The sequence below is a fragment of the Stomoxys calcitrans genome, chromosome 4 (assembly GCF_963082655.1).
Source record: "Stomoxys calcitrans chromosome 4, idStoCalc2.1, whole genome shotgun sequence".
Classification (NCBI taxonomy): Eukaryota; Metazoa; Arthropoda; class Insecta; order Diptera; family Muscidae; genus Stomoxys; species Stomoxys calcitrans.
In genome coordinates, this window is record NC_081555.1 from 113,232,667 (window position 1) to 113,256,912 (window position 24,246).

Here is a 24,246-nt window from a genome sequence, read left to right on the forward strand (position 1 = left end):
TTCTTATTCGAATTGGCTGACATTTTATAGAGGTCTCCAACATATAATTTAATTGTGGTCCAAACCGGACCATAACTTGATATCGATCTAATAGCAGAGCAAATCTTTTCTTATATCCTGTTTTGCCTCAGAAGAGATGCCGTGTAAAGAACTCGACAAATGCGATCCATGGTGGAGGGTATATAAGATTCGGCCCGGCCTTACTTAGCACGCTTTTACTTGTTCCTACTGAAGTCTTTGTCAGCACATTTATCAACCGATCTTCTTCCATCAAAATCGACTCCGAATTAGATAAAGCGCCCACCACCCTGCTTTTGCCTTTCATTACTTGTGATTTTTTAAAATATTTGAACTTAAATCGAATGCTTGACATTTTATCGAAGCATTTCACACATAATTTATGTAATGCAAATTTTGCCCATGAATATTCCACTAAGGAACAGGGGCAAACTTTTCTCATATCAATGAGTGCAGTCCGATTTAAGTTTAAGCTCAATGATAAGGGGCATCCCTCTTATAGCCGAGTCCGAAAGGCGTGCCGCAGTGAGACACCACTTTGGGGAGAAGTTTAACATGGCATAGTACCTCACAAATGTTGCTAGCATTAGGAGGGGAAAACCACCCCTGAAAATTTTTTTCTGATGGTCTAGCTAGGATTCGAACCCAGGGGTTCAGCGTCATAGGCGCACATGCTAACCTCTGCGCTACGGTGCCTTCTAATTTATGTGCCTCCTTTAAAAAAAAGAATATTCCAGTCGTCCTTATGGCCATAATCTAAATTTTGTCCTAGTCCTTAAAGTAAATACGAATAATTATGTTCCCCACTACGTGGTCAGCCTGTATATGTGAGTGTGAGTTCCTTCATTCGTTGGTGTTTGTTTGTTTGTCGTTTTGATAATCTAATAAACTTTTTGCCATAAAACTTGTATAATATTCTCCGCGAGCTCACATACTTATATACATATGTATTAACATACATACTAACATGCTGGTGGCATGTGTTCGACAAGTTTGAAATGTTTTTCAATCTTTTTTTTTGTTGTTGGTGTTTTTCATTCATGAATTTTTGCCGTTTTGCTAGACGTTAAAAACACGCATCCGCATAATAATCGTGGGGCTGCTGGTCTTTGTTTTCTCCCCCAAGCCGCCTTCTAATTGCCTTTAGCTGTTGTTTGTTTGCGAATTTTCAGTTTCATTGCTATTTTGGTATGGATTTTCAAATCGATTGTCTATAGTTTTGGTCGGCGGCTAGAATTTTGTTTCGTAACTCCTTTTATTGGTCTCGAAGATTGTGTGTGGGTGTGTTTGTTAGTTTGTGCTAACGATGAATTAGCACGCATACATACATGTGTTTACACAGCCACACTCACCACTCACACACACACAAGGCTACACACCTACGCTTATCGAGCACGCAACATTGGGGCGAAACACACAAAAAAAAGAAGTTGTTGTCATTGAATTGCCTGCAAAGTTAACACCACCAACACTCGTTTAACTTTGGGTCTTGTTTTAGGCCATGTCTTATTCAGTTAAGGCCAAAGAGGTGCACACTCACAACTACCACACATGTGTGTGTGTGTGAGTGCTCAACTGTGCGTGCTTGAGTTGTTGATTTTTAGTTTTGGAGTGACATTCCCAGAGCTGTGGTGAATTTCCTTTTGCTGAGCACAAGAGTGGGGAAAAGCTTCTTGGCATTCGTATTCACTCATATGAAAATTCATTCAATTCCTTGCTGGAGAGTATTGACATGCGGTGAATATGGCGCAACAAAGCTTTTCCTTGTTACGTTTTCCTCAATGGTGGGTGGTGGATATGCCAACAGCCCAAAGCATCCAATCCAACCAACAGCCAAACTTATTTCAAAACATTTGACTTTACAAATAAACCAGAGGTAAACGCTTGTCTGCGACCGAAATTGAGTTGTTTGTTATTTCATACAGATAAATTGTAAAGATTCCCTTTTGTGGCTTATCTGTGATTTCCAACAACTATACCCACAGCACTTGGCGTGGGCACACATACATGAAGATTGCTATGGCTTGTGGTATGGTGTGGAAATTTATTTGGCACAGTTCCAATTAAAAGAAAAAAAATAAAATAAAGAGACAAAGATGTCGTAGTCATCGTCGTTGTCGCCCAACTTAACAGCAGTGCGAATATCCTTTGCGTTTGAAACATATTTCACATTTTATGACTTTTCCATTTCACAAATGTTTAGTGGCAGAAACAACAACAAAGCAGCTCGAGAAGAAGCAGATGATGAAGAAGCCTTTCATGGAAAATTAATAAAAGTAGAAAAACAATTCAATTAAAATTGCGTAGCAAAATGGATGTGAGGTGTTAGGAGAGAGAGAGTGAGACCGAAGTGACTGGGTGGTGTTATTTTGCCGTAGGAGTTACTTTGTTATTTTGCACTTACACACAGCAAGAATATGTTTTTAATTAAACCAATGACTTGGTGAGGCTGCCATCTGAAAACTGTGTCTGCAGTCCAAGCAATTACTACATTTCTAAGAACTCATTGTAAGAATGATGAAACCTTTAGAACTAATTAGGAGGCATTACTCATCTTTTGTCCTAAGTGCACAACAATTTTAAGACTTAATCACTGAGTAAGGATGACCAACTAGTAAGACAAATGGTCGATTTCTAATCATAGAGCGAAGGAAATTTCTTCATGGAAAACTTGTGAATATTACAGCCCCATTTTATTGCTCTAGAAAGGTTTTAAATGCACGTTGCCCTAGATAGTTCAGGTGCCTCTTGGCAGCGTCCTAAATTTGGTAACCTCGGCATATCGAAAAATTTTTTGAGGTGCCAAATCTTCATTTGAGATCCGATTTCCAAATTTTTGCTGAATAGTGCTCAAGGTTTCTACTTTTTAGGTTAGGTTGGAAAGAGGGTGCAGATATTAATCAGCCCCATGCCACTATGGACATACACCTAAGCCAGTAATCGACCTGTTGTGCGCTCTAAAAAGTATAAAGTAACCTCTTAAAAGAAAATTTTAAATTAGGAATTCCGTGCTAATTACAAAATCCTTGATTGTTTTCAATACCACTCCCCTGAGCTCATGTCTAATATTGGGTTGCCCAAAAAGTAATTGCGGATTTAAAAAAAAAAAAAAAATAAACTCATTTTTAATAAAACTTAGAATGAACTTTAATCAAATATACTTTTTTTCTAAAGCAAGCTAAAAGTAACAGCTGATAACTGACAGAAGAAAGAATGTAATTACAGAGTCACAAGCTGTGAAAAAATTTGTCAACGCCGACTATATAAAAAATCCGCATTTACTTTTTGGGCAACCCAATATTATGTCTCCACCTAAGTGCCGGTATCTGTTAGACGCGAAAGCCGGGCAATGACAACGTCTCATCATCTTCCCCGCATGCCCTACACATGCTATCACTTGTCGCACCAATTTTACAAAAGTGAGCTAGTAGTCCTATGTGTCCCGTTATAAAACCAATAGCTATACTGACCTCCTTTTGACATTCTTTCATTAAAAGCCTCGTCTTTTCACGATCCGGATCTCCACCAATAGGATTTTCGTTATCCTCCAGACCGTTTCGCTGTTCCACAATGTTGCATGTGCATTCGTCGCCTACTTCCTCAACTCGGACTGCGTCGACCCGAAAGGCTTCAGGTTAACCAAGTTTTTTGACGGCAGACCTATGGCCTTCACCGCCAAATCGTCTGCCCTTTCATTTCCCCTTACTCCGTTATGGCCCGGCATCCAAACGATGCAGATTTTGCCATACTCAAAGAAGGAGTTAATCTCCTTCTTACACTGCAAGACTGTTCGTCACCTTACCGTCCTGGTTGTTATTGCCTTATGGCCATTTTACTGTCGGTAAAGATGTTCACACTCGACGTTCTCGCGTTAGCACCACACCACTTCACGCATTCCGTGATCGCCCGGATCTCCGCCTGCAGTACCGTATTATTGTCAGGCAGTCTAAAACAGATCTCAATCCCTGGTTAAACCCCCAGGCCCACTATGTCCTCTAGCTTTGATCCATCTGCGTAACATGATCTTCCCAATGGCAATACTAGGGTTCCGTCAATCCAAGACTGTGCCTATGGCAGCAGTTCCTCGCACTCGACTTCAAGATTCATCTCAGGTATCCGATCGGAAACCTCTTCCCTTCCTTTCAGGTATCCGAACGGAAACTTCTTCCCTTCCTTTCAGGTATCCGAACGGAAACTTCTTCCCTTCCTTTCAGGTTTCCTAACGTCGCCTCGATTAAACCGCGATGGTATGAGCTGCTCCCATCCTCAATCCATTCTCCCATCGCCTTAAGTCTCATAGCCGCAGTAGCTGCCTCACACTTAATCTGTATGTCAATGGGTCGTAGAATAGTCTCCAGTGCCCTGGTGGGCGTGGTCCTCATCGCTTCGCCTATGCCAAGACAGCATGTTCTCTGAACCTGCTGTATGGTCCTTATGTTGCACATGGTTCTAATCAATCCATAACCTAATATAGCTGTTTAGCTTCTAGAGGGCGCAATTCTTATCCGACGTGTTTTGTTATGACTTCCAACAACTGTGCGAGGTATGGTTCAAATCGGTCCATAACCTGATACAGTTGCCATATAAACTGATCTTGAATCTTGACTTAGTGAGCCACTAGAGGGCGTAATTCTTACCTGATTTAGCTGAAATTTGTCATGACGTGTTTTTTTATGACTTCCAACAAATATGGTTCTAATCAATCCATAACCTAATATAGCTGCCATATAAACCGATCTCGGTTGTTGACTTGTTGAGCCTATAGATGGCGCAATTATTATTCAAGTACCCAGTACCTTCAACATTCAACATTCAACATATAGTCTGAATCAGTTTGTAGCCTGACACAGCTCCCATATAAATCGATCTCCCTATTTTACTTCTTTAGCCTCTAGAGGGCGTAATTATTAACCGATTTGGCTGAAATTTTACACAATGACTTCTACTATTGTCACTAACATTCAGTTCATTTGTTATCAAGTTAGCTCCAATAGCACAGCATTTCTTTTCCTTTAGCCTTTGTTTGCCTAAAAAGAGATACCGGGAAAATAACTCGACAAATGTGATCCATGGTGGAGGGTGTATAAGATTCGGTTCAACCAAACTTAGCATGCTTTTATTTGTTAATTGCCTAACAAGTTTTTATAAAATCCGTCGTCGGATAGAGGGGTATAATAAGACTCCCCATTCCGGCTTAAAATATGAGTCTAAGAAATAATGAAGAACATATTTTCTTAATCAGTATGATAATTTTAGTCATTTGAACGATGTTTGTTAGTGTTAAACTAACAGAAAAACGAAAGGATGTTTTTCTGTTAGTTTTAACACAACAGCGTTTAATTTCAATAAGTGTTTGCTATAACAGCAAAAAGTGGTATACATTTTATAGTGGTTTGTGGTGTTGCTTGGCGCACTTTTCGCTAGATCTGCCTACCGACCTTAAATTTGATTGTTTTACGTTTAAACAAATTTCAAATCAATACCTTCACTCATTTAAGGCTTTAGAATTTATTTCATAGTCTTCAATATCGAACATCCTACCTTGAAATCCACAAAGGTCTTTGCCAAAGGAAAGATTTATTCAAAAAATTCCAATAGAACTTGCAAACAATGCATGAATATAAAGACGACCCTCAAGATCTTGTGGTGCTATTGAATAGACCAGCGAAAAAACAAAAAAATAACGAAAACACATTTCACCTTGAGAATAACAAGTAATTAAACACTAGAGCGAATTCACCTCGGCTCACCTCTTGAATGGTTTCTTACTCTCTCTCGGCGAATTGTGCTCTCGCTCATTTCTTTACACTCTGACAAACAACGTGTTAACTGTTGAGTGTAAATCTCCCATACACAAAAAAAAACACTCAAAACTCTAGGGGGGGAACAAACAAACTTGGCCTTTGTTCAAGTAAATTCACCTCACCTCAACTCATGAGTAAGGATAAGGTATCCATCCTTTAGCCGAAAACAAACACTCAAGCAAACACGCACTGTGCAAAGCATACGATACGGCAGACAGCAGAAGGGACAAATGCTGCGAGTAAGTTACAGAATATTTGGCCCTGAAGCTTTAACAAAATATTTCAGTCACATTTTTGACCGCCTTTTGGAAACATTGTAAACACGCGTGTTAACACGACACCCAGTGGTGGACTGAGAACAAAAATCGCACAAACCAAGAAAGCTGAAGGCAAAAAAATACAAAATTATAAAAGAAAAAGCCAAGGAAATTACCAAATCATGGTAGATGATTTGTAAATATTCAACGAAATAAAGAGAAAAGTATGAAAAAAATATAACAAAAAAATTATTAAAAAAAAAGAAAAAGTGATTTTTTTTTGTTTAGTTTTTATAAAAAGTGAAGAAGATTAAAAAAAGTTATTAGAAAAAAATCCCGCTTTATTTTTTTTCTTTTTTCTTGAATGGAAAAAAGTTTTCAACACCAAGTTCAAAACATTTATCAACTTTGAATTAGTTAACCGTTTCGGAATTGCGAGACTTTTGTTTTTAGAAATGACCCAAATTCTCTGTGAGTGTTTTCTGTGTGTTTGTGCAGCATTTCCCCTGTGTGTGTTTAGTACTTAAGCAGAGCAGCAGCAGCTTTACAAGCCCAAAGAAATAACAGCAGATTCCGGCCTTTGAAATTTAGCCTTTTTTCCACGACATTTCATGCTTCCGTTAAAGGGTCTGTGTTAAGGCTGCCACCCCCAACCACACCAGAGGTAGAAATGTGAAAAAGTCATCATCATTGAGAGCTCACAAAAAAAAAAACGGAGCAAGGAAGAAGAAGAAAAAAGAAAATAATAATAATATAAAAAAAAACAATGTGTAAAAGGATTATGTAAACAAAAAACGTAATACACAGAAGCCCATTCACACATAACCACGTACACTCTACATTTCACTAAAGTCACACACAAACACACACACGAGAACACACACTCACCCTCACCTAAAGTCAAACAGTCAGAGACCGAGTTAACAGTTTGAATGCTTCATACCTTCAAGCTCCATGCATTCATGCTTAAACAAACCCATACCAAACCACCACATGCCCCTGCCTCATACCCCTCATACAGCTTGCCAAGTGGAATGAGAATGTTGTTAACTGGATTCGCAACTAATGTGCCAGTATCTGTATCCGTTTTTTACGATTTTGTAACCGTTATCTGGCTGGCTGGCTGGCTGGTGGTTGACTCTTTGAATGTACAGCTGCATGTCCGTCTGTCTGGTTGGATGGCTGCTTGACTGGATGTCTGTTTGTCTGTTTGTTTGTTCTCATACAATACGTTTGTCAACAACGTTGACTATCTCGTTGAAAGGTCATCGTTTATTTTAGCCAACAACCCATATACACAAACAACAATACAAATATACATATAAACATAAATATTTTAATGTGTGTGTGTGTGTGAGTGTGTATATGTGTTAATGTTTGTTTCCTTTAAGCCTAGTTCCATAAATGAAACTTGCATTGTATGAGCATGTGAAAGGGGTTGAGTGTCTGTTGTAAGCGTCTGTGTATGTGTGCGTATTAGTGTCATATCCTCATCCCTTTCCTGTTTATCTCATTCTTTCACACTTTTGGCGCCGCTTACCCCCGCGACGACTTTATATCACCACCACAACCAACACCATTGCCACATTCAACAACAGCTGTGAATCTCTTTTGACTTTTTGAATACATTTTGTGAGGATTAAGACCTGTTAAAAACGGATTAAACTGATTTTTTTATTTTTTACTGCACAACAACACCAACAATAATAACAACAACGGGCTTCATAGCATCATTGTTACCCAAACCAACTGTGAGTTTGCGTGTGTGTGTGCGTGCAAGTGTGACTTTAAATTCTTGCTGCCTGCATTTTGGTGTTTCCTACTGTAAAGCTGTAATTTCCCAGGATGTTTTAGCTAAAGAATGGTAAGTTGTTAAATAATTGAATTGCTTTTATGATGTCCTTTAAGAATCTTCTCATAATACCATAGTATAAAAGGATAGCATGTGTGTTGAAATCCTATCATCTCTTATTGGATACATATACACTTTAATATGAAAATGGGATTCCATAAACATGAAGCCATAAAATGTTATCCATTAATTTTGTTAGAATATCTAAAGGAATTTTGTGTGACTTTGAGGGTATGTGCAGTGATGACTCTAATAAATATTGATTTGGGAGTAGCAAAATGTTCTTTAGGATTACTTTAGAAAATTGGAGAATATATGTCTTCGTTTTCTACCACAATGATAAACGGGAGGTCTCCTTTTTTATGACAAGTCCGAAACAGGGCTGCGAGGGAGTCGAGCAATTTTTACTCCACTCCGACTCCAGAAAGATTGGTCGATTCCGACAACGACTCCGGAGTCGACTCCGAGCAATTAATTTTTCTAGCAAAATTTTTTAAAAATTAAAAATAAAAAAAAAAAAACAAGTATAGGTGCTAAGTTCGGCCGGGCCGTATCTTATATACCCTCCACCATGGATCGCATTGGTCGAGTTCTTTTCCCGGTATCTCTTTTTATTCAAACAAAGGATAAAAATTGCTATGTTATTGAATATAAATCCGATTCGGACCATAATTGAGGTGAATGTTGGAGAACACAGCAGAAGTCATTGTGTAAAATTTCAGTCAATTCTAATAAGAATTCCGTCCTTTAGGAGTTCAAGAAGTAAAATAGGATGATTGGTCTATATGGGAGCTGTATCAGGCTATAGACCGCTTCAGACCATATTTAAAACGAACGTTAAATGTCATGGGAGAAGCCGTGGTACAAAATTTCATTCAAATCAGAAAATAATTGCGCCCTATAGAGGCTCAAGAAGTCAAGATCTCAGATCGGTTTATATGACAGCTATATCAGGTTATGGACCGATTTAAACCATACTTTGCACAGTTGTTGGAAATCATAACAAAACATCTCATGCAAAATTTCAGCCAAATCTGATAAGAATTGCGTCCTCTAGTGGCTCAAGAAGTCAAGACCCAAGATCGGTTTATATGGCAGCTATATCAGGTTACAGACCGATCTGAACCATACTTGGCACAGTTATTGAAAGTCGTGCAAAATTTCGAAACACGTCGTGCAAAATTTCAGCCATATCGTATAGGAATTGCACCATCTAGAGGCTCAAGAAGTCAAGATCCCAGATCGGTTTATATGACAGCTATATCAAGTTATGGACCAATTTCAACCATGATGAAAATCGTAAAAAAAACACCTCATACCAAATTTCAGTCAAATCGGAAAATAGCGCACTGTAGTGGCTAAAGAGATCAAGATCCAAGATCGGTTTATATGGCAGCTATATTAAAACATGGACCGATGTGGTCCATTATAATCCCAACTGGCCTACACCTATAAGAAGTATTTGTGCAAAATTTTAAGCGGCTAGCCTTATTCCTTTGAATGTCAGTGTGCTTTCGACAGACGGATGGACAGTCGTACGGCATGGCTTATTACAAACAGAATGACGAAATTAGTATACCCCCATCCTATGGTGGAGGGTATAAAAACACGTAGAAGCTATGTTCGAACTGGCCGAATCTTGCGAACCCACAACCCTGAATTCTGTTAAAAATTTATACGAAATAAATTTAGTTGAAGGACATACTTTTATTCTACATACCAATCTTCTGCCAAACCAGCAAAAATTAAAGCTTCTAGGGACAGAACAAAGATAATCGAGAGACCGCTTCATATGGACCGTACTTGGCACAGTTGTTGGAAGTCACAAAGGAACACTATATGCCCAATTCTAGCCAAATCGAACAAAAATTGCGACTTACAGGGGCTAAAGATACAAATCGGGAGATCGGTTTATATGGGACCTATATAAGGTTATAGACTGATTTAGACCGTACTCTGCACAGTTGTTGGAAGTCATAACAGAACACTATCTGCAAAATTTCAGCCAAATCGGACAAAAATTGCAGCTTCCAGGGGCTCAGGATGTAAAATCGGAAGATCGGTTTATATGGAAGCTATATCAGGTTATAAACCTATTCGGACCGTACTAGGCACAGTTGTTGGAAGTCATAACGGAACACGGCATGCAAAATTTCAGCCAAAAGGGCAAAAATTGTGGTTTGTAAGGGCTCGAGAAGTCAAAATGGGAGATCGGTTTATATGGGAGCTATATCTAAATCTGAACCGATATGGCCCATTTGCAATCCCCAACGACCTACGTCAATATTAAGTATCCAGCGGCTAGCTTTACGATTTCGACTGCCATCGTGATTTCAACAGACGGACGGACGGACATGGCTACATCGATTCAGAACGTCGAGACGATCAGGAATATATATACTTTATGGGGTCTTACACGAATATTTCGAGGTGTTACAAACGGAAAGTCTAGATTAGTATGACATCCCTTGCTAAGGTGGTGGGTACAAAAATATTTTTCCTTTTATAAGAAATGAAACTAATTTTTGATATTCTATAAAGAAAAGTGGATTTTAATGACTTTAATATAAAACTGTACCTACTTTAAAAAAAAAAAAAACAGTAAGGAAGGGCAAAAGTCGGGCGGTGCCGGCTGTATAATACCCTACACCTACCCTATAAGTATAATGTGGGAACTTTATCCAATTCTGAACCAATTTTCATGGACTTCGACGGATGTTTTCAGATGGGTTACTAAACAATCCGTATCAAATTTCGAGAAAATATGTTCAAACTATAATAACTATGGTTGACAAGTGACAAAATTATTGCAAATTTCCCAAAATCTGGCGAACAAATTTACGCTGAACGCCTGGGTTTGAATTCTGGCGACAAATGCCGAGGGCCAAAAGAAAATCCTTCCTTCTAAATTTCGAGAGAATCGGTCAACAAATAACGCTTTTATTGCATTATTACTGCAAATCGGACGACTCTATAAATGGGAGCTAAATCTAAACCGATTTCGAGCAAACTTCCCTGTACCACAGTAGTGGTGTAGGGTATGAAAAGGCTTATCGCCATTAAGTTAGTGATAAATGTACCGATCGACTCAGAATTACTTTCTGATTAAATTTAGCTATGTCCCTTTGTCTGTCGGTCTGTCTGTCTGCCCATGGTAATATGTACAAAGTGCAGGTCGCAATTTAGATCCGATCATCTCAATAATTTAGTAATTTGTTAAAAAGTAATTTCGAAAAAGAAAATTTTAAACTAAGAATTCCGTGTTTCTTACAAAATCCTTATTTGTTTTCCATACCTCTCTCCAAAGTTGGTTTATGTCTGGTACCGTTTCCCCACCTAAGTACCGGTGTCTGTTAGCCGCGAAAGCCAGGCAATGACATAGGAAATGCTTCAACGTCTGCTCATCTTCTCCACATGCCCTAGACATGCTCTAACACCTGCCGTAGCGATTTTGCATAAGTGAGCTCGTAGTCCTGTGTCCCGTTATGACTCCAAAAGCTATACTGACCTCCTTCTTTCTTACTTTCAGTAATAGCCACGTTCTTTCACGATCCGGATTCCCCCATAGGATTTTCGCCGTCCTACCGAATGTTTCGCTGTTTCACAGTGTTTGTCGCCCACGGACTGCATCGACCCGAAAGGCTTCGGGCTAACCAAGTTTATTGAAGGCAGTTCTCTTGCCTTCACCGCCAAATCGTCTGCCCTTTTATTCCATCTCTCTCCATTATGCATTGACCCGAAAGGCTTCGGGCTAACCAAGTTTATTGAAGGCAGTTCTCTTGCCTTCACCGCCAAATCGTCTGCCCTTTTATTCCCCCTTTCTCCATTATGGCCCGGCACCCAAACGATGCGAATTTTTCCATTTTCAGTGAAGGCATCAATCTCCTTCTTACACTGCAAGACTGTATGTGACCTTACCGTCCTGGTTATTATTGCCTTTATATCAATTTTACTGTCCGTAAAGATGTTCAAACTCGACATCCTCGCGTTAGCGCCACACCACCTCATGTAAACCGTGATCGGGCGGATCTTCGCCTGCAGGACCGTATTATGGTCTGACAGTCTAAAACAGATCTCAGTCCCTGGGTTCTCAATGTGGACCTCCAGGCCCACTCTGTCCCCTAGGTTTGATCCCTCCGTGTAACATGATCTTCCAGTTGGCAATACTTGGGTCCCATCAACCCAAAACTGGGCCGCGGAAACCTCTTCCCTTCCTACCAGGTTTTCTATCGTCGCCTCGATTATGCCACGATGATATGAGCTACTCCCATCTTTAATACCTTCTCTCATCGCCTTAAGTCTCTTAGCGGCATTTACTGTCTCACACTTAATCTGTATGTCATTGGATTGGATATCTAAAATAGTCTCTAGTGCCCTAGTGGGCGTGGTCCTCATCGCTCCGCTCATTATATCGCACTATTTCTCTACAGCAGTCCACCAAACTTCAGAGGCGTAAGTACGTATTGGCCTAATCATGCTCCTGTAGAGCCGGTGGACTATCCTCGGATTCAGGCCCCATTTCGAGCCTACGGCCCGTCTACATAGTGCCCAACATCTGTCAGCCTTCTCAGTAAGCTCTTGAATGTGACACTTCCCATTTAGTTTCCTGTCCAAGATCACACCTAAGTATTTGATCTTGTCAGATATCGAAATCGTCTTATTGAAGAAATGTGGTGCGTTAAATTGGCCCACCTTTGTCATCCTCGTGAGCAGGCATATTTCAGCTTTCTCTATCCTTCAAGCCTACGGGCCGTCCACTTAGTGCCCAACATCTGTGAGCCTTCTCAGTACGCTCCTGAATGTTACACATCAAATTCAGTTTCTTGTCCAAGATCACACCTACGTATTTGACCTTATGAGATATCTAAATCGCCTTATTGAGGAAACGTTGTGCGTCAAATTGGTCCACCTTCGTTTTCCTCGTGAATAAGCATATTTCAGTCTTCTCTGGTTTAACATTTAGACCCCTGGGTCTAGTCCATTCACATGCCAAATGCAAGACTATTTCGGCCCTTCTACCTAGGTGGCTCAGATCCTTAACCCTAAGAATTATTATAACATCGTCTGCATAGCAGACGGGTTCAAATCCCTCCTCAGTCAGCATCCGTAATAGGTCATTTATGGTGGTCACCCATACCAGCGGCGATAAAATGCCCCCTCTGTGGTGTGCCCACCAATTTATCCACCTGTTCCTTAGCATATGGTCCGGGTCCACCCGGTACTGGTCTAAGGATTGGATCAGTGTGTCGGGTCGCACATTGTTAAAAGCCCCCTCGATGTCAATGCATACCGCCAGGGTGTACGTTTTGGCATCGAATGATTCTTTTCCTTTTTGCAAAACCTCGTGTAGGGCAGTCTCCGCCGATCATCCCTTAATTTGTGTTTTGTTTGTGTTTGAGCAGTTCGCTGGATGTCCAGCTCTTTATCATGATGTCCACAATACGTTTCATGGTTTTGAGTAGAAAGGACGTAGGGCTTATAGGTCTGTAGGCCTTTGGTGTATGCGACACCAAATGCCTACAGACCTATAAACCTTGCCGGGTTTTGGTATAAACACCACCCTTGCCTCCTGCCATGCTGTTGGAGCATATGCAAGTCCTAGGCACACTGTGCAAATAGTGGTCAGATGAGGCGCCAGGTAGTCAGCCTCCTTTTGTAGTAACGCCGGAAATACTCCATCAGGTCCGGGTTATTTAAATGGTGAGAAGTTCCTCAGGGCTTTCTTGACCATAAATTCCGTTGTGATAAGCCTTCGATCACCCTCATAATTCGGGTGTCTCCTTGAGTCCAGCCGTATCCTATAGGAAATGGGGTTTCATCAAAAGCCTGTTGTCTCTGCTCTCACACCCATGTCGTCTACTAACGTTTCAGTTTGGACATTGGTTTTTAAGTGAAAATGTTTTATCTTGGCGGCGTCATTAGCGCTATCGACCTGTTCGCAGAAACGCTTCCAGCAGGCACGTTTTGCCGCTCTGGCAATCTTATTGTATTCCTTGAGCCGTGTGTAATAAACATCCCAATAAACTTCCACTTTTTTACGACATGCTTTGTTAAAAATATTGCAGACCTCTTTTCCAATATTGCAAATTTCCCTGGTCATCCAAGGTTTCTCTTGATCTGATAAAATCTGTGGGTGGATTCACTTCTTTGAACGTATGTGGTTACTTTGTCAAAGCCATTTCGTGTTGTACAAACTGTTATCAAAATCGGTTTATATGTAGATATAGCTACCGTACATATCTTGTAGCCGAAAAGCAAAATCTGGCTTGATGTCCGTAAAAGTAGTAGGTAGACCTTGTGGTGCAGAGTCGCCCTTGTGGTGCAAGTCGCCTCCACCCGAGTTTTGTCTTTTATACTTGTTTTTGACCTGAATAATAGTTAATGCTTAAAAATGTGACTCTTGAATATCGAAAGTAACTCCATGTTACCTGTCAACTATTATTATTAAATATTAAATTTGCAACAGCCCATCTCATTCTATTTATTTTTTTAGATAACTACTAAACAGAATAAAGAAGAAGTTTCTCCTTAAGCTTTATTAAAAAAGTAATGTCCGTCATAGAAGGATACTAACACACATACATTGCATGTTATCCTATGGATGCGTTTAGAATTTATTTACATAAAATGTATTAAACTGAATAAATTTCATAGTCTTTATTGCTAACGCATTTGCTAAGGCATTTCCAAGAAACAAAAATAAAATCAATAGCCGGACGTGTATGAAAATCTTATTGTTCAAAATTTCGAAGCACAATGGATGGATATTTGAAGTTTTTTGATTGTTTGCTATTGCAAAAAAGTGATTTGCAATTCAAATCTTTAAATCACAACAAAAGTTTTATGTACACATACAAAATTTTATCGTCATATACATTTTATCGTCACTCCTTTGGGTGACCAGACCGTACAGACCCATCTCTCTTCTCCCACCAGTAGCAAAGACGCTCGAGGCATTGCTCCTCCCAAGCCTGGTAGGAAATTTTCCTTTCGCTAGCATAAGCATGATGTGATAGGACTGTCCTCGTGGCACCTATCCTCCATTCAAACCCTCCAGATGGCATTAAACCCCTCGCAGATGTCAACAGTAGGCCCCCACCTACTGTTGGCATCTGCGATAGGTTGAACATCTACCTCAACGAACTTGCTCATATTTCTGTAAGAAATCTGAAGTAATCTGCCACCAAATCTTCGGCCACATTGTTCACTAGAAATACGCCTGGGGTGAATGCCGAGCTAATCAATGAAGAAGTGATTTTGACCATCAAGTGTCCCAAAATATTTAGCGTCAAATTTGACAGCTCTTAAACATTGTCCCCACATGCCACAGCAATTTGCGATAAAGTCAAAAGTAGGAACAAGGTCCTCAAGTCACTTGCCGGCTGCACTTGGGGTGCTGACAAAGAAACCTTGTTGACCACGTACAAAGCGATTGACCGGTCTGTGGTGGGTTATTCAGCGCCAGTGTGGTCTCGTCAGCTCTGTGAAATGCAGTGGAATAACATGCAGATCTGTCATAATGCCGCTCTTCGAACTGCGAATGGCTGTCTCCTCAGTTCTCACGTGAACCACCTGCATCAGGAGACAAACATCCTACCAGTGCGAAGACATAACTACATGCTGTCTAACCAATACCTTTCGGGCTGTTATCGTAGAGACCATCTAAATCGTCATCTTGTGCATAGGTATCCACCGCCCACAATCCTTAAGGTAGATCTACATGATGTAAAGCGTGAGGTTCAGCGCTACAAGAGAGAACCTCTATATCAAGCGGCATGTCATGCGGGTCTAGACAACATTCATGCAGACACGGTAGCAGATGCGGCAAAAAGCAACCGGGTGAATGTCGTTCTTGGAGAACGACCTCCTCCAGTTGCAGCTGAATAAATTTGACCTACCCCGGCAAAGCAGATTAGGATCCGGCAGATGCAGTCGGCTCAAATCCTACAGAGCTAGGGTTGAAGCAGACGTGCAAGATGTATGTCCCGATTGTGACCAGGGACCACACGTCACTTGTCTAAGTGCCAAGCCAGACCCACTAGACTCAGACCCAAATCCCTTTGGACGCACCCCATCTTAGTTGCAGAGTTCCTGGATCTGAACACTCAACAGAATCAAGCAGACGAAAAATAAAACACAACAAACTGCAACAACAAGGATCCGAATCAGCTATGCAGAAGGGCCGAAAGGGTCTTGAAGATGGCACACGTCTGAAGACTGAAATCTGTCTGTTCACGAGGATGACGAAGGTGGGACAATTTGAAGCACCACGTTTCCCTAATGAGACAATTTCGATATCAGACAAGGTCAAATACTTAGGTGTGATCTTGGACAGGAAACTTAATTGGAAGTGTTACATTGAGGGACGTACCGAGAAGGCTCACAGATGTTGGGCACTATGTTGATGGGCCGTAGGCTCGAAATGGGGCCTGAATCCGAGAATAGTCCACTGGGTCTAGAGGGCCGTGCTTAGACTAACACTTACTTACGCCTCAGTATTTTGGTGGACTGCTATGGAGAAAAAGTGCAACAAAAGGACCATTCAACAAGTTCAGAGAACATGTTGTCTTGGCATAGGTGGAGCGATGAGGACCACGCCCACTAGGGTACTGGAGACTATTCCACCAATCCGACCCATTGACATACATATTATATGTGAGGCTATGAGACTTAAGGCGATGGAAGAATGGATTGAAGATAGGCGCAGCTGATGCCATCGCGGTATAATCGAGGCGAAGATAGGAAACCTGGAAGGAACCTAGAGGTCAAATGCGAGACAATGCTGCCAGCGACACAGTCTTGGATTGACGAAACCCTAGTATTGCCATCTGAAAGATCATGTTACATAGTTGGATCAAAGCTAGAGGACAGAGTGGGCCTGATGGTCTACTTTGAGAACCCAGGGACTGAGATCTGTTTTAGACTGTCTAATCATAATACGGTCCTGCAGGCGGAGATCCGGGGGATCACGGAATGCGTGAGGTGGTGTGGTGTTAACGCGAGGACGTGGAGTATGAACATCTTTACGGACACCAAACAGGCCATAAGGGAAATATCAACCAGGACGGTAAGGGCACGAATAGTCTTGGAGTGTAGGAAGGAGTTTAACGCCTTCCCTGAGGATGGCACAATCAGCATCGTTTGGGTGCCGGGCCATGGCGGTGTAACTGGGAGTGAGAAAGCAGACGATTTTGCAGTGAAGGACAGAGAACTGCCGTCAATAAACTTGGTTAACCCGAAGCCTCTTGGGTCGACGCAGTCCGAGATAAGAACATGGGCGCCGAATGCGAATGTAACCTTGTGGAACAGCAAAACGGTCGGAAGGACGGCTAAATTTGTAGAAGGCGCAGCGCAGCGGGCCCGGTTCGGCTAGTATTCCATAAACATGAAATTATGACAAAATTTCCTATAGAAATTAAATTTTAACAAAATTTTTCCTAAAAATTTAATTTCGACCAAATTTCATATGGGAAAGAAATTTTGAAAAAATTGCCTAAAGAATCAAATTATGACAATATATACATGAAATTAAGATTTTGAAAATTTTTTTTGCATTTTTAACTTGTACAACTTTGCTTTGAATATTGTGCCTAATACCTAACTACCTTAACGCTTTTGTACGTGGTTTGCAGTGAAATAAAAAAAAAATCCTATTACGTTTTAAAAATTAATATGTGTTTATTTTATACACAAATGACGGCACAATTAATTTGCATTTTAAATGGACATAAAATAGAAATTCCATGAATTTTTATGAAAGCTAAATATTAAATCAATATAAATAATAAAATATAGCTGCTAAACAATAATTCACTTGATACAAATACCAGAAAAAAAAACATAAAACAGAAATTTTTGTTCGCAGATTTTATCTCTATCATCGTTCATGTCTTTTTTTTGCAATATTAAAGTCGGTGTTCCATTGAATATGCTTTAAATATTCATAAAAACAATTAAATCAGTAAAAAGGGAGATTGTTTTTCTTCTCGTGCACAGTAGATGGCATTTGTAATAGGATTATGTAAATTAGTAATTTTTTGTAGTTACCATTTAATCTGGATTAGGTCAGAAATTACTTTATGACATAGAGCTACTTTAATGCTCAACATGATGAAAAATTTGCCCAAAAAAAGCCCTACTATGGTCTACAGAGATATGGGTTCGCATGACAAGGGAAATGAGTTGTGAATAATAAATGGGCATGTGGTTGAACTTTATGTTGGTTTTTACGTAATGGTATTCACCAGACCATGCTTAAAGGCTTTATGAATTAAGACAGACTTTTAGTTCTATTGTTATCATATGCCTGAGAAGCATTTGCTATGGTATTAAATAGGCAAATATTTTAATTAGTTGTAGGAAAGCTATATGGTAATGTAAATCTAATGAGGGGTTTCTAGCTTTTATACATTGTTATACCCTACACCACTACTGTGGTACAGGGTATTATAACTTAGTGAATTAGTTTGTAACACCCAAAAGGGAGAGAGATAGGCCCATTAATAAGTACACCGATCGACTCAGAATCACTTTCTGATTCCTTTCTGTCTGTCCGTCTGTCTGTCCATCTTAATTTGTGTACAAACTACAGGTCGCAATTTTCATCCGATCGTCTTCAAATTTGATATGGTCATGTCTTTCGGCCTAGAGACGAAGTCTATTGAAATTCGAAAAAATCGGTTCAGATTTGGATATAGCTTCCGTATATATGTTGGTCCGATTTGCAGTAATAATGCAATAAAATAGTCATTTGTTAACCGATTCTGTCGAAACTTGGCAAGCAGGATTTTCTTATGACTCCCAATATAACTGGTAAAGATTTGGATATAGCTCCCATATTTATGTTCGTCCGATTTTCAGTAATACAGAATAAACAAGTAAAAAGGCGTTAAGTTCGGCCAGGCCGAACTTTGGATACCCACCACCTCGGGTATCTATGTAAAGCACTTTTCATCAATATCCAGTGAAATTTGCATACCTTTTGTCCCATAGCAGTTATATGGAAATATGTTCCGATTGGGATCAAATACTAATAAGTACAAGTCAATGCTCAATTATGTATAACAAAATATTGGTCTTTTTAGTAGCTATATCCAAAAATAAACTGATCTGAACCATATACAACATGGATGTCGAGAAGCCTAACATAAGTCAATGTGTCAAATTTCAGTTAAATCGGATTATAAAGCGTCTTTTTTGGGACCAAGACTTTAAATCGAGATATCGGTTTATATGGCAGCTATATCGAAATATTGAGCCCAACACAACTCACTGTCCCAAAATGCGGCGACATCGGACAACAAATGCGCTTTTTCTGGCCCCAAAACCTAAAACCGAGAGATCGGTCTATATGGCAGCTATATCCAAATCTTGACCGATCTGTGCCATAATGTAGAACTATGTCAAGGGATTTAACCTAACTCAATGTCCCAAATTCCGGCGACATCGGACAATAAATGCGCCTTGTATGGGCCTAAGACTCTCAATCGGAGCATCGGTCTATATGACAGCTTTATCCAAATCTGAACCGATCTGAGCCAAATTGACGCAGGATGTCGAAGGGCCAAATATAACTCACTGTCCCAAATTTCAGCAAAATCTGATAATAAATGCGCCTTTTATGGGCAAAAACCTTTAAATTGAGAGATCGGTCTATATCCAAATTTGGACCGATATGGGCCAAATTGACGAAGGATGTCGAGGAGACTAACATAACTCACTGTCCCAATTTTCAACAACATCGGATGATAAATGTGGTTTTTATGGGCCTACGACCCTAAATCGGAGGATCGGTCTATATGGCAGCTATATCCAAATTTGGACCGATCTGGACCAAATTGACGAAGGATGTTGAGGGGCCTAACACAACTCACTGTCCCAAATCTCAGCAAAATCGGATAATAAATGTGGCTTTTATGGGCCAAAGACCCTAAATCGGCGGATCGGTCTATATGGGGGCTATATCAAGATATAGTCCGATATAGCTCATCTTCGAACTTAACCTGCTTATAGACACAAAAATACTCTGTGCCAAATTTCAGCTTAATATCTCTATTTTTGAAGACTGTAGCGTGATTTCAACAGACAGATGGACAGACGGACAGACCGACGGACATGTCTAGATCGTCTTAGATTTTTACGCTGATCAAGAATATATATGCATTATAGGGTCCGAAATGGATATTTCGATGTGTTGCAAACGGAATGACAAAATGAATATCCCCCATCCTTCGGTGGTGGGTATAAAAAGGTCAGTTGTCTACCGATTCTCCTGAAATTTGGTAAGAAATTTGGTCTTATGACTCTCGATATTACTGGTGAATTTCATAGAAATCAGTTCAGATTTGAATATAGCTCCCATGATATGTTCGTCCGATTTTCAGTAAAACAGCAATAAAATGGTCATTTGTTAACCGATTCTCGAGAAATTTGGCAGGAAGGATTTGCTTATGTCTCTCGATATCAAAAGTGAATATTATAGAAATCGGTTCAGATTTGGATATAGCTCCCATATATATGTTCGTCCGATTTCCAGTAATACAGCAACAAAATGGTCAGTTGTCGACCGATTCTCTTGAAATTTGGTAGGAAGGATTGCCTTATGACTCTCGATATCAAAACTGAATATTATAGGAATCGGTTCAGATTTGGATATAGTTTCCATATATATGTTCGTCCGATTTGCTGTAATACAGCAATAAAATGGTCATTAGTTAATCGCTTCTCTCGAAATTTGGAAGTATTTTCTTATAACTCTCGATATCAAAAGTGAATATTATAGAAATCGGTTCAGATTTGGCTATAGCTCCCATATATATGTTCGTCCGATTTGCTGTAATACAGCAATAAAATGGTCATTTGTTGACTGGTTCTCTTGAAATTTGGTAGGACGAATTTTCTTATGACTCTCGATATTACTGGTGAATTTCATAAAAATCGGTTCAGATTTGGATATAGCTCCCATATACATGTTCGTCCGATTTGCTGAAATACAGCAATAAAATGCTCATTAGTTAACCGATTCTCTCGAAATTTTGCAGGAAGGATTTTCTTATGACTCCCAATATTACTGGTGAATTTCATAGAAATCTGTTCAGATTTAGGTAAAGCTCACATAAATATATATCACCCGATTTTCACTCCTAGACCCACTGCAAGCGCATTTATTGAACAATCTTCCCAAAATGTTGTACAACGCTTTTCTCGACGAATTCTACAATATCCATAAAGTTTGATCGAAATCGGTTCAGATTTAGATATAGCTCTCACCTCCCGCCATTTGTCAACCGTAGTTATTACATTTTGAACGAATTTGCTTTGCTCGAAACTTGATACAGTAATTTTAATAACCTATCTGAATACATCCGCCGAGGACCATCTAAATTGGTTCAGAATTAGATATAGTCCCAATTTTCTATTTAAAGGGTAGGTGTAGGGTATTATAAAGTCGGCACCGCCCGACTTTTGCCTTTCCTTACTGGTTTTAAGTTGGGCAAATGTTTTCTTGCTGTTGGGTTGGTAGAGAGCTTCTAATCTATCTGTTCTGTGGTATGACAATGCACAAAAATTGTCTCAGTGAATCAGATTTTACATTGCCGCTCTTACCTAGGCCTAGTTTCAAATGTGGAACTTTATAGAGAAGCTCATGCGAAGTGCTATCAAGTTTACATTGGTTATTCGTCAGACTTATAATGACAGCCCCATGATATTTGTTTTATTGACAGCCCATTATATTATTTATGAGCCTCGAAAAGTATTTCCTCTTCGGTTAATTTAAAAAAAGTCATTCGAAATGGAATTCAATCGTAATAGTAGTGAATATAAAGTTTGTGTACCGTACCAACAATCGTCATTATGATACTGGTAGCGATGCTAAATGCCATGGTGGTTGTCAAAAAAAAGAAACTGCAAATATATCTGAAATGTTACGGCGAATTCAAAGAAATCCACGACGTATTAGCAATCAAATGGTTTTAGATAACAAAATATCCCATTAAAGTATTACTTAAGGTTGGGTTAGGTTAGGTTGAAAAGAGGGTACGGATATTAATCCGCCTCATGCCACTATGGAAATACACCTAGCCATTAATCGATTTGTTGTGCGCTTTAGCGTGCTTTTACTTGCCTTTACACACCGAGTTAAGGACGTGGGCGACCAATGCGCATGAACCCCGTGGAACAGTGAAACGGTCGGTAGGACGGCGAAAATCCTATGGGGGGATTCAGAGCATGAGAAGACGAGGCTATTACTGAAAGCAAGTAAAAAGAAGGACAGTATAGCTATTGGTAAAATGACGGGACTCATAGAACTCACTTATGTAAGATCGGTGCGGCAAGTGATAGCGTGTGTAGGACACGCGTGGAAGATGATGAGACGTTGGAGCATTTCCTTTGTCGTTGTCCTGCTTTCGCGTCTAACAGATAACGGCATTTAGATGGGGATACTATACCAGATATGAACCATGTTAGGGGAGTGGCATGGGAAACAATAAAGGATTTTGTAAGTACCATGGAATTCCTAACTTAGATTTTCATTTTCGAGGTTACTTTTTTTGTATTTAGAGCGCACAACAAGCCGATTACTGCCTAAAGGTGTATGTCCATAGTGGCAGGGGGCGAATTAATATCCGCACCCTCTTTTCAACGCCTAAACTAACCTAACGTAAAAACGTGCTAAGTTCGAGCGGGCAGAATCTTATATACCTTCTACCATGGATCGCAGTTGTCAAGTTCTTTTAATGATATCTATATATATTGGGTTGCCCAAAAAGTAATTGCGGATTTTTTAAAAGAAAGTAAATGCATTTTTAATAAAACTTTGAATGAACTTTAATCAAGCTAAAATCAAGCTAAAAGTAACAGCTGATAACTGACAGAAGAAAGAATGCAATTACAGAGTCACAAGCTGTGAAAAAATTTGTCAACGCCGACTATATGAAAAATCCGCAATTACTTTTACCACATATAAAGGGTGATTTTTTTGAGGTTAGGATTTTCATGCATTAGTATTTGACAGATCACGTGGGATTTCAGACATGGTGTCAAAGAGAAAGATGCTCAGTATGCTTTGACATTTCATTATGAATAGACTTACTAACGAGCAACGCTTGCAAATCATTGAATTTTATTACCAAAATCAGTGTTCGGTTCGAAATGTGTTCAAATTTTGACAAATTTTGTTCAGCGATGAGGCTCATTTCTGGTTGAATGGCTACGTAAATAAGCAAAATTGCCGCATTTGGAGTGAAGAGCAACCAGAAGCCGTTCAAGAACTGCCCATGCATCCCGAAAAATGCACTGTTTGGTGTGGTTTGTGCGCTGGTGGAATCATTGGACCGTATTTTTTCAAAGATGCTGTTGGACGCAACGTTACGGTGAATGAACACATTTCGAACCGAACACTGATTTTGGTAATAAAATTCAATGATTTGCAAGCGTTGCTCATTAGTAAGTCTATTCATGATGAAATGTCAAAGCATACTGAGCATCTTTCTCTTTGACACCATGTCTGAAATCCCACGTGATCTGTCAAATACTAATGCATGAAAATCCTAACCTCAAAAAAATCACCCTTTATAAAAATGAATTTGTGTTTGTTTGTATCATTGTTTGTTTGTTTGTATGTTTGTTTGTGGTTTTGTAAATTTGTTCGTTCCGTATAGACTCAAAAACGGCTAAACGGATTTCTTTGAAATTTTCACACATTGTGGGGAGTGGTCCGGAAGGAGCAATAGGCTATATTATTTTTTTGCTATTGCATTGGGGGCGGACCCTCCCCCTTACCCTTAAAGTACCAGCCAAACATAAAAGTGCACCGATTGGGACAATATGGGACTCAAATGAAAGGTATTCAAGAGTAGAGTACGAATTCCTTTTTAAAAATTGAATCCAAGTAATTGGGGGGCAGCTCCGACCCCAAAACCCCCCAAAAGAGGTATATTGGACGATAATGACAATATGGGACTCGAATGAAAGATATGCGGGAGTAGATTACGAATATGGTCCGGACGAAGCAATAGGCTATGTAATTTGTTGATATTTGAAGGGGGCGGACCCCGCCCCGTTACCACAAAAATGCCACCCAAAATCAAAAGTGGACCAAAAGGGACAATATGGATATCAAATGAAAGGTTTTGGAGAGTAGAATACGAATGTGGTATAAAAACTTGGGTTCAAGTATCCAAGGGGTCGCCCAACCCCAAAAACTGCTCCAAATAGACATATTGGACATATATATCAATATAGGACTCAAATGAAAGGTATTCGGGAGTAGCACACGTATATGACATAAAAAAGGTTGTCTAAGTAATTGATG

The 24,246-nt window shown here is 39.8% G+C and overlaps 1 protein-coding gene across 5 annotated transcripts in view; it reads left to right on the forward strand.

Annotated features, from left to right (window-relative positions):
* LOC106081174 (frequenin-1) overlaps positions 1 to 24,246 on the forward strand; it is a 350,182-nt gene that overhangs the window by 107,544 nt on the left and 218,392 nt on the right. Inside the window, exons 1-3 of one of the 5 annotated variants that reach the window (XM_059366354.1) lie at positions 6,425 to 6,550; positions 6,706 to 6,743; positions 7,717 to 7,943. The exons of 1 other annotated variant lie outside the window; for it this stretch is intronic. The gene's annotated coding sequence lies outside the window, so the exon portion shown is untranslated. Of the gene's footprint in view, positions 1 to 6,141; positions 6,304 to 6,424; positions 6,744 to 7,677; positions 7,944 to 24,246 lie in introns of those variants that run through there. 3 more of the 5 variants (XM_059366352.1, XM_059366350.1, XM_059366353.1) reach the window with 3 other exon arrangements.